This window comes from Thalassophryne amazonica, chromosome 5, assembly GCF_902500255.1.
Source record: "Thalassophryne amazonica chromosome 5, fThaAma1.1, whole genome shotgun sequence".
Taxonomy (NCBI): domain Eukaryota; kingdom Metazoa; phylum Chordata; class Actinopteri; order Batrachoidiformes; family Batrachoididae; genus Thalassophryne; species Thalassophryne amazonica.
In genome coordinates this window covers 37,685,730-37,698,396 of record NC_047107.1, presented here as the reverse complement: position 1 = coordinate 37,698,396, position 12,667 = coordinate 37,685,730, and the positions used below count along the sequence as shown (strand labels likewise).

Genomic DNA, 12,667 nt, shown 5'->3' with positions numbered 1-12,667 from the left:
CTAAAACAATTATAACAAATAATCTGTGTCTGCTATGTTTAATCTGCATGGAATATAATAAACGCAAACCGAATTTCAGACATCTTATATATATTAGTCTGGAACAAAGAGGACAAACAGTGTTGTAATGAACAATAATCAAGATGTTAAAGAAAACTTCACTTTCCCCAGAACGACATGTTCAGGAAGTGATTGTAGCTCACAGCAGCTCCCATTGAAAATAACGAAGAGACAGCCTATGATTCTCGAATGTTTACATAAAACAAATGCAATAACAACATCTATAAACCAAGAGAATATATTCATGAGAGTTTTAGGCACAATATAAAAATAGTTTTATGTTGCGATGTTAATGGTGTCGTCCATGTGCAGCAGTTAAAATGCAGTTTTTGTAAATTAAGTCTGAAAAAAAAGCTTCTGTTTACATTTTGCTTCTGGAAACACGAGTCTGACGTGCGGTTTGAAAATATCAGCCCAGCTTCAGTTTGAATACTGCCATGAACACTACTGGCCAGTAGATGGTAGTAGAGACCTTGAAAACTTGCAAACACAAAATTCCAGATAATCTGTGTTGCTACTTGCTACGTTTAAGATGCGTGGAATTTAATAAAAGCAAACAAACACAATAACAATGTCTATAAACCCAGAGAATATATTCACGTGAGTTTTAGGCACTAGAGTTTAATGCTGTTGTCCTGATCAGAGTGTCTAAAATGCATTTCTCCTGTCGTGAATGTACTGAGATTACTGTACTGAGATTACCATACTGAGATTACCCTATCCCATAATGCACCAGCACAGCATGTTAATTTAAAAAACTTGTCCGAAATAAGTTTGGTTAAAATTTGAACCATAAGTTAAAAATGTATGCCTCTGGATGACTTGGGTTTATATATATATGTAAAAGTTTTTCTCTTTTTTTTGGTGACCAGTTTTCCTTTGCCTGCAGAGGATAGAGCGGTTTCTCCTAGAAGCAGCTCTCCTCTCTGTTCACTTTTGTTTACCACGCTAACGGTCTAAAAGTTATCAGACAAAAATTTATCGGAAGATAATTAGTCCGATAATGGTTTTCAAAAGTTATCTGAAAAGATAATCCGATAATGAAAACTTTATCTTCAATAATTATTGGTTATCGGATTATCGGAACTGTGCCACTGAAAATAAATGTATTGTTAAAAAAAAGCTTTAAATATAATCAATATTTTTTCTAATGCATCAGGGTTAATCCTTAATACTAAAAAGTGTGAATTTCTTCCTTTACATACAAGCACAGATTCTTCTATTGCTTCAATTAGAGTCGAATCTGAAGTTAAATACCTTGAAGTAACAATGTCCAAAAACATACTCAGAAGAGAGGACACCAATATCTCTGTCCAAATATCGTTGGTTATCCAGAGACCTAACCATTTTTGGCAGAGTGATTCTTTCAAAAGCAGATGGCATTTCAATTTTGATCTACCCTTGTCATTCACTTTACATTTCTCCCAACAATATTAAAAAAGCAACTCTATTATTTTTCAGTTTCTGTGGAAGAATACAACACACTACATTAAAAGATCACAGCTTGTTAAAGAGTATAAAGAAGATGGTAGCAGAGCTCCAGATTTTGAAACAATGGTTGGGACTAAGGTTAAGTGGATTAAAACCTTTTTGGCCCAGTCTGATTCTATGTGGTTCCACATACCTAGATGGCTGTTCAATAAAGTTGGAGGATTTGATTTTCTTTTAAAATGTGATTTTGATATCAATAAGATTCCTTTGAAACTTTCACAATTTCATAAATACTTTTTGCCTCACTGAGCAACCTTATGGAATAACAAAGTTATTAACATCAATAGAAAATCACTTTTTAAGAAGGATTGGTATGAGAGAGACATTTGCTTTGTTACCGATGTAATGGATGGGGATGGTGAATTTTTGAATTATAGTGTCTTTTCATCTAAATATAAGTTAAAATGTTCTCAATATGAATATAACAAAATCTGCAAGGCTATCCCCCTGCCTTTGATTAGATTGATACTAAATATTAAGAAGAATTCTAATGTTAGGTCTTATTTACCTCAGTTAATCATAGATGAAATTCACATAAACAATAAGAAGTGTGATAACAGATTTGTTAGTATAGCCTTTAAAGTAAAGCTTTTCCATAACTTCAACAGAGCCTTGTTCAGAACAACTGATGAAGTGTCCTTGTCAGTTATGGAAAAGGCTCACACAAAATTTGTGAAGTGGTCTGTTTCACCTAAGGTAAAAGAAACTCACTTTAAAATAATAAATAAAATCTATCCAGTTGCTGATTTCCTTGAAAGAAGATTTGGGTTTGAAGTAGAGCCTTGCACTTTCTGTAATGTAGCTGAGGAAACCTTAGAACATATGTTTTATTTATACCTTGTATCTAGGACATTTTGGCTGGATATCAATGAGTGGTTATCTGTGAAAATAATTGATATGTTACCTTTTGTCATCTGTCGCATTATTTTTTATATGGACAATCTAAAGTCTTCTATTTCTGATGTGGTAAATATTGTCATACTCATGGGTAAATATTATATTCACTGTTGTAAATGGAGAAACAATAAGCCGTCCTTTGTAGGTTTTGTTAATGACTTTAAATTATTTTTCCTGTCTTTCCAAAAAGTGAAATCAAAGTTGGCGTGTAAAATCCACAAGGATATAAACTCTATGTTACTTTTATGAAATGACCTTGCTCCTTATATGTCACTGGGTAATGCCCCTTTTGATTTTGTTTGTTTTGTTTTTTTTTTTTTGTCTGTTTTTGGTTGATGTGTTTGTCTCCTCTACAAGATGTTGTATTCCAATTTTTTCTTAATAAAAAAATAAGCAAACAAACCAAAACAAAAAACAAAAAAAAACAGCTCTCCCTGCATTCCACAATCAAGTTTTATGTCTCTTTTTTCATGACAACCTGTACTTTCAAAATATATATGCTATAGTTGTGTAAGGTTTACAATCAGAAATAAGTAAAGTAAAAGGTAAAGCGGCAAATAATTTTCCACACACATTTATTCAAAACACACAGCAAACTATAATAAACTAGTAACACATCACTCCTAAAAACAATCTTTGGTGTGCCACGTGAGGTGAATTTGCCCTGCGATTGTATTTTGGAAAACCATGTGACAGTGAACCAATTCTGATTGAACACTCATATTGGTCACGTCATCACACAGCTTCTATGAGGAGTACAAAGATGGTGGCTCGAAAGTCCGCGGAGTTAACTTTTCAGCAAAAAAAAAAAAAAGTTTCTATCTCATATCATTAAAAAATTATTTATAATTTAGCAAAGCTTGGTCTCAGCCATCGTATACGACGGTGTCGGCCCCAGAAGAAGAGAAACTGCAAGAACTACACAAGTTTTTTTTTTTAAATTTTCTAATAAGTTTATTCAGTGAGGAGAAACAAATGCTAAATTATTGTTGTGTCGTAACTTAATTTTTGTTCAGCCTTTGTGACCCGTCTTCATGAAGTTAGATGCAAAAATGTTGAAATTGGCCCTATCCTGCAATGATAAAGAATCCTTAAAAACATTACTGGATGCAGATCGTGTTCTGGATCATTACCAGAATTTAATGACTTCTAAGTTAGGCCAAGATACACCCCTGGTAAAAAATTTCATTGAAATCCGTTGAGGATTTTTTTGAGTAATCCCGCTAAGAAACCAACCAACCAACAAACAAAGGACGCGACTGAAAACTTAACTTCCTTGGCGAAGGTAATGAAAAGATAGAAAACAAGAGAACAAGCTGGGGTATAAGAGAGGTGTTATGTGTCGGACGCAGCTCGGAGAACCGACCAGCGTTTGAAGGACCCAGTATGAAATAAGCAGAGCACGGTACAAAGGCTAACTGAATTTAATACATAACAGTGAAAATATAATAACAAAAAGGTGCGGCCTGGCGTGGTGCGCTCCCAGCAGCGCTAACGGTCCGGAGCCAGAAGCTGTTTCGGACCCAAGGACCCCGCCGACACCCCCCAGGTGGCCGCAACAACCGAGTCTGTGAAAGAAGGAACCATTATGTGAGTCCACACTCTACACACAGAACACTTAAAGGTGTACAAACAGCAAACACTTCCTGGCTTGATTACTGATCAGCTTCCAAACCTGCAGGCATGGAACATCCAGTTCACAAAACTCCACCGCAGTGGAAGCTGATACATGACTAACAAACAGCTCAATACAATAAGGTGTGAGGGACACCACATTTACTGACTGTATAACTGTTAGTCACAAAATCTAACGTACCTCAGGAAGTGTGCTGACGAGCGTGAGACCTCACCCCCTCCTCTTTCACAGACTGTGCATCAAACCTGGACGTTCTCAGCATCCGCTGCTGATGAGATGGCTCCCGAGACGACGATCTCACCCGTCTGGTCACAAGGTCGAGTCTCTGGCAAATACACACTGTGCACTCCAGTCTTAAATGCCAACATGTTCCAATCCATCCAGATGCACCACAGCTGTGAGTCCTGACGAGTCGCAGGTGATCAGGGTGAGGTCCTGACAGCCTCAGCAACACAGCCACTCAGTCCCAAACGCACGCCACCTGGGAGGAAAACCAAAAAACAGAAACAAACCGGCAGCCAGGCCCCCCCAGCCATATAACAGTACCCCACCCTCACGGGAAGCCTCCCGGCGACCACACACACCTGGCCCAGGAGAAACACCCCCCTCCAGGGACCATGGCTGGAAACCGCGTCTGCGTTCATCCTCCAACAGACTGGTTGAACTGGCTGCATCTTTGCCCTTGTTTCTGACAGTCTCTTAGCACAGGTGTGGCCAGGAGTTCTTACACCTGTGCGGTCAGCCTTTATCCAAACATGTGTGAGTAGTCATAAAACAAAACAACCAAAACACCCCCCCTCCCCAGGGGACCGTCCCATCAAACCCCAGGGAAGGGGAGAAAGGAAAAACAACCCAAACCCAAGTCTACAAACAAAAATACTAAACCCCCCCCCCCCCCCCCCCCCCAGAGGACCGTTCCATCAAACCCTAGGGAAGGGGAGAAAAGAAAAACAACCCAAACTTGAGCTCACAAACAAAAATGCCAAAATACCCCCCCCCCCCCAGAGGACCGTTCCATCAAACCCCAGGGAAGGGGAGAAAAGAAAAACCCAAACTGGAGCTCACAAACAAAAATGCCAAAATACCCCCCCTCCTCCCCCCAAACGACACGTAGGGACCAACACCCCCCAGAGGGCCACCCGCCAGCTCCAGGAGTAATAACCACGGCCGAGGTCCCTCTGGGATCCAACGTCACCCACGGGGACTACCAGCGCCTCCCAGAGGACCACTCGTCAACCCCAGGAGACGCCTCCCCTCACGACCAATGGACCCAGCCCCGGCCGTCCACGGCTAGATGGACCCAACGCCCATTCCCCCCCAGAGGACACCACAGTCAAACCCTGAGGGCGGAAACTGGGGGGGGAAAACAAAAAGACACCCCAAACCCCCCCCCCTCCCCTCCCGGGTGCAGAGGCTACCTGGGAAACGCCCAACACAACCTAACTGCACCCCTCCAGCAATGCCGACACTACGGCACACCCGGCTGGAGTCAGAGGAGAAGAGAGGGCATAACAAAAAACAAAGAAAAAACAACCCAAGTACCACCCCATCACCCCCCAGGGGACCGTTCCATCTAACCCTGGGGATGTGAAACAAAAAGAAATAAAAGAAAAAACAAACAGACCAACACACAGTTGTTTGGGTCCTTTTTTTTTGTTTTTTTGTTTTTTTTTTGTTCTTTGTCAGACAGGCTGCAGGGTCACAACCCCAGACAAATAGTGGACAACAAAAAAATAAAATCCCACACAAAAACCAACTCAAAAAACACCCACACAAAATGAACTAACACAAAACAAATCAGTGAGTTATACCGTCAAGCTCCACCAAATGGAACACACCTGTTCCTACTCAAGAGCTTGACGGTAACGTGATGCAGTCACCACAAGGGGGAACCAGAGTGCAAAAAATGAAAAAAAAACCCCTTTGGCGACAGAAAAAACAAACGAGCTGCTCTTATGTGCGCAGCTGAGTGCAACACACAACCAAAATGTGCTCAACTAAATAACGCCGGAGCTGAAACAACAGACGCAGTAGTTACCTTTATCCGGGGAAACGGGGCTACGACTGTAACACAGGAAGCCCAGCGACCCGTGCTAACAGAGCTCCGCCGTGCGCGTGAACCCATTATAAACGCACTCTTGCAGCTCCCGTTTACACCTCTTATCCGGTCGGAGTGTGACGCGAAGCCGTCGCCAGTCACACTCCACCACGACCCACGGATAAGGCACAACACAGGAACACGGCTGCAAGAGAGCACAAATTAGTATCCAGTAATGGGTCTCAAACACGCACCTTCCGGGCGGAGAGCCCCGCAACTGATCCGGATAACCACTGAACGTCTGCTGCCGCCTTCCCGGCGCGTTACCGTCTCTGCTACCGCTGGGTCCGTGATGTTTGGCCAGAGACTACTGTTATGTGTCGGACGCAGCTCGGAGAACCGACCAGCGTTTGAAGGACCCAGTATGAAATAAGCAGAGCACGGTACAAAGGCTAACTGAATTTAATACATAACAGTGAAAATATAATAACAAAAAGGTGCGGCCTGGCGTGGTGCGCTCCCAGCAGCGCTAACGGTCCGGAGCCAGAAGCTGTTTCGGACCCAAGGACCCCGCCGACACCCCCCAGGTGGCCGCAACAACCGAGTCTGTGAAAGAAGGAACCATTATGTGAGTCCACACTCTACACACAGAACACTTAAAGGTGTACAAACAGCAAACACTTCCTGGCTTGATTACTGATCAGCTTCCAAACCTGCAGGCATGGAACATCCAGTTCACAAAACTCCACCGCAGTGGAAGCCGATACATGACTAACAAACAGCTCAATACAATAAGGTGTGAGGGACACCACATTTACTGACTGTATAACTGTTAGTCACAAAATCTAACGTACCTCAGGAAGTGTGCTGACGAGCGTGAGACCTCACCCCCTCCTCTTTCACAGACTGTGCATCAAACCTGGACGTTCTCAGCATCCGCTGCTGATGAGATGGCTCCCGAGACGACGATCTCACCCGTCTGGTCACAAGGTCGAGTCTCTGGCAAATACACACTGTGCACTCCAGTCTTAAATGCCAACATGTTCCAATCCATCCAGATGCACCACAGCTGTGAGTCCTGACGAGTCGCAGGTGATCAGGGTGAGGTCCTGACAGCCTCAGCAACACAGCCACTCAGTCCCAAACGCACGCCACCTGGGAGGAAAACCAAAAAAACAGAAACAAACCGGCAGCCAGGCCCCCCCAGCCATATAACAAGAGGTGTCAAATGTACAATGAGATGTAAAAAAATAAAATACAAAATTATAGAATGTAAAAAGTAAAAATAAAGACAAGCACCACAAAATTGGCTGTTATTGTCATGTTTCAGCCCATTCTGGGCTCTTGTTATTATCTGGACTCGTGTGTATCAGTCTTCGATCCTGTTTAATTTTCTGTTTATCATGATTTCAGTCCCTGGTTATATGTATTTGGCCATTGTATTTTAGTCACTTGTTAAGTCTTGTTTTAGTTTTGTTCTGAGTATTACTTTTGTCATTGGTCTTATGCTCTGTTTATCCTCTATTTTCTGGGTAGTCATTAGTTGTATTTTCTGTTTTACTGTTGCCACTTGTTGGTCCCGTTCTAGTGTGGTCTCTGTCTTTATTCTTTTGTTGATCACTGTCTTATGTTGGCACTCTTTTCTTGTCTTCTTCTCTGCGTTAGGTTTGTCAGTTTTTATCACAGTTGGTTGGGGTTTGATTTTCAGTCACTGAGTCTGTTTCTTTTAGTCACGCCCACCTGTCACTCTACTCCTGCCTCACCTCTGTCTTGGCTGACCACACCCCTTCCAGCACTTTCCCTGACACCTGTGTCTTGTTTTCCTAATTACTGCACCTGTTATTTAAACAACTCACTTTCTCCACTCCCTGCCAGTTCATTGTGCTTTCTAGTTCACGTTCGAGACCTTTTGTCTTGCTCTGTTTTGCTCTGCAGTGTTTTTGATCATGTTCTACCTTTGACCTTGCTCTCGCCTCAGCCCATGACCATTGCTGCCTTGTGTTTTGATCAGTGCATGTTTTTGGACCTCACCTTAGCCTGTCGCCAGCCTGTACCGCCGCTTCTCTGACTGTCTACTTGTGTATCGAATCCCTGCATGCCTTTTTGAGATAAAGCCTTTTTACTATCATACCAGTCTCTGTGAGTTTTGCATTTGCATCCATCCACCTTCTGTGCCACGTCTAGTCTGATCCTGACAGAATGAACTGGACAGAAATGGATGCAGCAAGCTCATACCCAACCGTCATGATCCCAGACATGGCCACCATTAAGGACATTTTTTCTCAGAACAATTTTTTCTTCACCTGTTTTCATTCCTGCTACACCCCAAAGAAGAAGTTTGATTTTTTGGACAAAGCTTGGAATCTGGTGCAAGCCAATTCCTGGCTTTTTTAAATTTTTTCCTGAACTAGGAAACATTCCTGACCTGGACAGTTTGTTTGCTGCGGGGCGTCTCCCAGCCTGGGTGAGTCAGCCTGAATTACACCTGTCATCCAACCTCCCACTCAGACTGTGAATCAGACTGGGAAGACATTGAGGACGACAAGTCATCTGATATGGAAGGACAGACACTGCAGGACACAGCCATGTTCCTGTTCAAGATTCAAGACTTATTTTATGAATACTGGGACAGTACTGACCGGCTGGACAGAAAGCGAGTCCTAGCAGCATTAGACCAGATCCTGCAGACCAAGCCTGAGGTTGTATCAACTTTTCCTGATCTAGGTAATATCAAGAACTTTTTTAGGCAAGGTCAGATGCCTCCATGTGTTGAAGATACCATGGACTTTCTGATTGAATGTGACATTTATGAGGCCTGCTCAGACATGCCACAGTTCATCACCCTGTCTACTGCAGCAGTTTTGCCATCTCAATTGGTCACACGAGCATGCTTTGTCTGCTGCCGACACCAGCACCATGACGCTGTTACGCGGAAGCCGGCTGTGCAGTGCCAACCAGGAGAACCAGCTCCACGGTCGTATGCCACACCGACGCTGGCCCAGTCAGCCCCCATTACCAGCACCACGTAAGCTTCGTGCGCCATCATCTGTTGCTTCCTCATCTGAAAGAGAAGCCTTGTTGTTGCCTAACCCCTCGGCGCAGATTTTACCTTACGGATCATCCGCTGAGCCATCAGGAAGATCTATGTCTCCACTGCGCATAGTGGCACCTGCCGTGATGCCTCCAGAACAAGCAGAACCTTCTGGAAAAGTCATGCCCACACAGCATTACGCCGTATACAAACCACAGGGCCTCTCCACGGCGTGCGCATGTCAGGATTCCCCAGCTCTCCACACCCTACGGTGCTCGATGTCATCAGAGAGCACTGTTCCGATGCACACCTCACCGACGGCGCTTGCTGAATCCATCATGATGCGTGCCTCCCTACAGTCATTGACGGCACCTGCTGAATCCACCACGATGCGCGCTTTCTCACAGTCAATGACGGAGCCAGTTGACTCTACCACGATGCGCGCTTCCTCACAGTCAATGACGGAGACTGTTGAACCTGCCACGACGCGCGCTTCCTCACAGTCAATAACAGAGCCTGCTGAATCAGCCATGATGCGCGCCTTACCACAGTCACATGTGAAGTCTGCTAATTCACCCACAGCATCCTCTCCCCAGGATTCACCTGGTGAACCTCCTCACCTCACCCAGTCATCTGAACCATCCACACCAGGAACTCAAACATCTATGATCAGCCGGACACTGAGTCATTCGTTTCCTTATTTTTTGGGGCAGATTTTTCTTTTGTCAGTTCACCTCCTGCTGTGTTTACCAACACAATCTGCTTTACACTATGTAATAATGCTTCCCTATTGTGTTATATCTGCCTGTATCATTTGTGGTTGGGAGGATTTATTCCCCAGATTTGCATTTGAGCTTTCTCGGTTTTGTCGACCCCTAAGTAGATTTTCTTGGTGTGATCGCTCAATGCATGCAGTTGTCAGCAGCACTTTTCAATATGTGAACAGGTTCATTGTAAGGTGTGCATCACGCCTTTTTCAGTTATTACTGGTATACTGCATTTTGGGTCTATTTTATTTTTTGGATCAACTCTTTGTTTATGTTTCAATATGAAACAGATCAAACACCTTTGCAGCGGTGTGGTTAATGTTCCTTCTCGTTTCTCCTCTGAGTCTTCTGCTTTTGATAAGTCCATGTGTGTGCTTGGTTGGGTCCTTGATTTTGTATATTTTTTTGTTTAAACAGTTTTCTGTTTCATGGAGTTCTTTTGTTGGTTTTTCTGGGTTCTGCATCTCGTTTCGTTGGTTTCACTATGTATCACATTTCTTGACTAAACGACTTCTTTGTTGTGTTAACACCTCATGTGGCTCTATAATGAATTTCCCGGTTGGTCCTCTAAATTTGGTTGGTCAGTATTCACGCCTTCTACATTTTTTGAGTAAACTGTTCTCTTCATCATGTCGTTCCCTTGCTAGGTCATTAGGCTCTGATAAGGTTTCACTACGTTGGTTTTTCAAGTCAGTATATCCCTCCTTTCAGCAGGTTAGTTCCTTTTGTTTTTCCCCCATCTATTTTTCCCTCTGGCATCTATCCTCCTCTCTCTCAGTTGCTTTTTTGGGATTTTGTTGAATTATTGCACATTTCCCCGCAATACTGGTCACTTCCGTAAACTGGTTCAGGTCTCATCTGGTTCATTGGTTATGTTACTTTCCTCCTTTCACACCTGCCATGGGCAGTCTGTCACCCCTAGGTTTAAGTATTCCAATAATTTGCGTCAATTTTCTAACCCATGTCCTCCCTTTGTCTCGGCTACTTTGTCCGGCCAATCTCATGGCAATTCTCCAGGCCTGCCCTTAGACATGAATCGACCTCCTGGCCAACCCCTTAGTTCTTCCAGGTTCGGTGATGGGCCCCGCGGTCATCCTCCGGATTCTGCTGTGAGTCTCATCCAGCCACCCCATGTCCCGCCTGTCCTTCCGATCGGCTTGGGTCAGCCTCACAATCGCCCTCATGGTTGCCGCCCAGATTCTGTTTTGGCTGGCCTTCTTGGTGTTCCGTTTGTCCCCTGCATGAGGTTCTGTTGTCATCCTGCTGGACTTCCTGTCCCTGGGTGGTCTTGTGGCCACTCCCCTGGTAGGCCCTTTACCTGGGGTGGGTCCATGGGGTTCCTGCCTGTTTTCCAATTTATCAGTTATCAGTTATTGCCCCTTAACATGAGGTAAGTGTCCCATTTCTCCCAAAGGGCATCACCCTTCTGTTTCTGAAGCCTCAGTATAAAAGTTAAGCGCTCCAAGGACTGAATGCTTTTGACTATGGTAAGCCACTGGTTAATATTCGAGGGATCTTTAGTGAACCAATGCTTGGTAATAGCTTTTTTACTTGCAGCCATAAAACGTTTTAGAAGATATTTATCTACTTTACTCAAATTTGGATCCAAATTACCTAGATAAAAAGAAACACAAGTAAATGCCACATCAAAACCTAATATTTCCTTTACTGTCTGATGAACGTCTTCCCAAAATGATTCTGATACAGTGCAGGCCCAAAAAATATGGATGTAGCCTGCAGAGTATTAAGACAAGAGTATTTAAGAGTAATGTGCTTGAATCCCGATGGCTCCTCCAACTTCCTCCCATTTCCAAAGTCATGCAGGTTAAGCCCCACTCACATCGAGATTTGAATGTCATGATTTTGGAGGGTCACAGAAGTCGCAGTTAAATATGACTTATTTGCGATGATCACAAAGACATTATTGCACAATACTGCAGGATAGCGGCAACATTGTTGTGGGATGGTCATGTCAGAAAATCACATGACTGTGGCAGGACTTTAGCAAGACTGAGAGAGGCAGGGAGTGTGTTCTCCACCTTCCTCCTGTAAAACACTTCAACAACTTTAGTTTATGTATAAACTGGCATATCTTCCCTGTCTTCTATATCCCTCTTGATTGGGCTGCTTTTGGTTGCATGGTGTGCATATACGTAAAAGAATCAATGGGTTCTATTGAGCGACTCCTCGAAGAGATCGTGTGGCTTCATACATACATACACATACATACATACACATTCCACCATTGTACACGTTACAAAACTGTTTTTCCCCCCACCTTTGCGACAGTCGCTGACATACACACTTATGTTGCACAGTGTAGTATCACTGTGGTACACTTCTTTAAAACAGCTGCCGAATTTTAGAGTTGCAGGAGCCGTACGGTGCATCTAGAAAGTATTCACAGCGCTTCACACTTCCCACATTTTGTTATGTTACAGCCTTATTCCAAAATGGAGAAAATGCATGTTTCCCCTCAAAATTCTACACACAACACCTCATAAGGACAACATGAAAAAAAGTTATTTAGAAATTGTTGCAAATTTATTAAAAATAAAAAGCTAAAAGAATCACAGGTACATACGTACTTAATCAAGCCCTTTGCTCAATACTTTGTTGATGCACCTTTGGCAACAATTAGAGCCTCAAGTCTTCTTGAATATGATGCCACAAGCTTGGTACATCCTATTTTTGGGCAGTTTTGCCCATTCCTCTTTGCAGCACCTCTCAAGCTCCATCAGGTTGGA

At 43.4% G+C, this 12,667-nt stretch overlaps 1 protein-coding gene and 1 long non-coding RNA gene across 2 annotated transcripts in view; one reads left to right on the top strand and one right to left on the bottom strand.

The window, feature by feature from the left end:
• Positions 1 to 12,667, bottom strand: part of LOC117510338 (GDNF family receptor alpha-2-like) — a 347,569-nt gene that overhangs the window by 107,412 nt on the left and 227,490 nt on the right. The gene's annotated exons all lie outside the window — the stretch shown is intronic.
• Positions 7,335 to 11,480, top strand: LOC117510339. The gene is made up of 2 exons (XR_004560685.1): positions 7,335 to 7,434; positions 11,284 to 11,480. It is a non-coding gene; the product is annotated as an uncharacterized LOC117510339 (long non-coding RNA).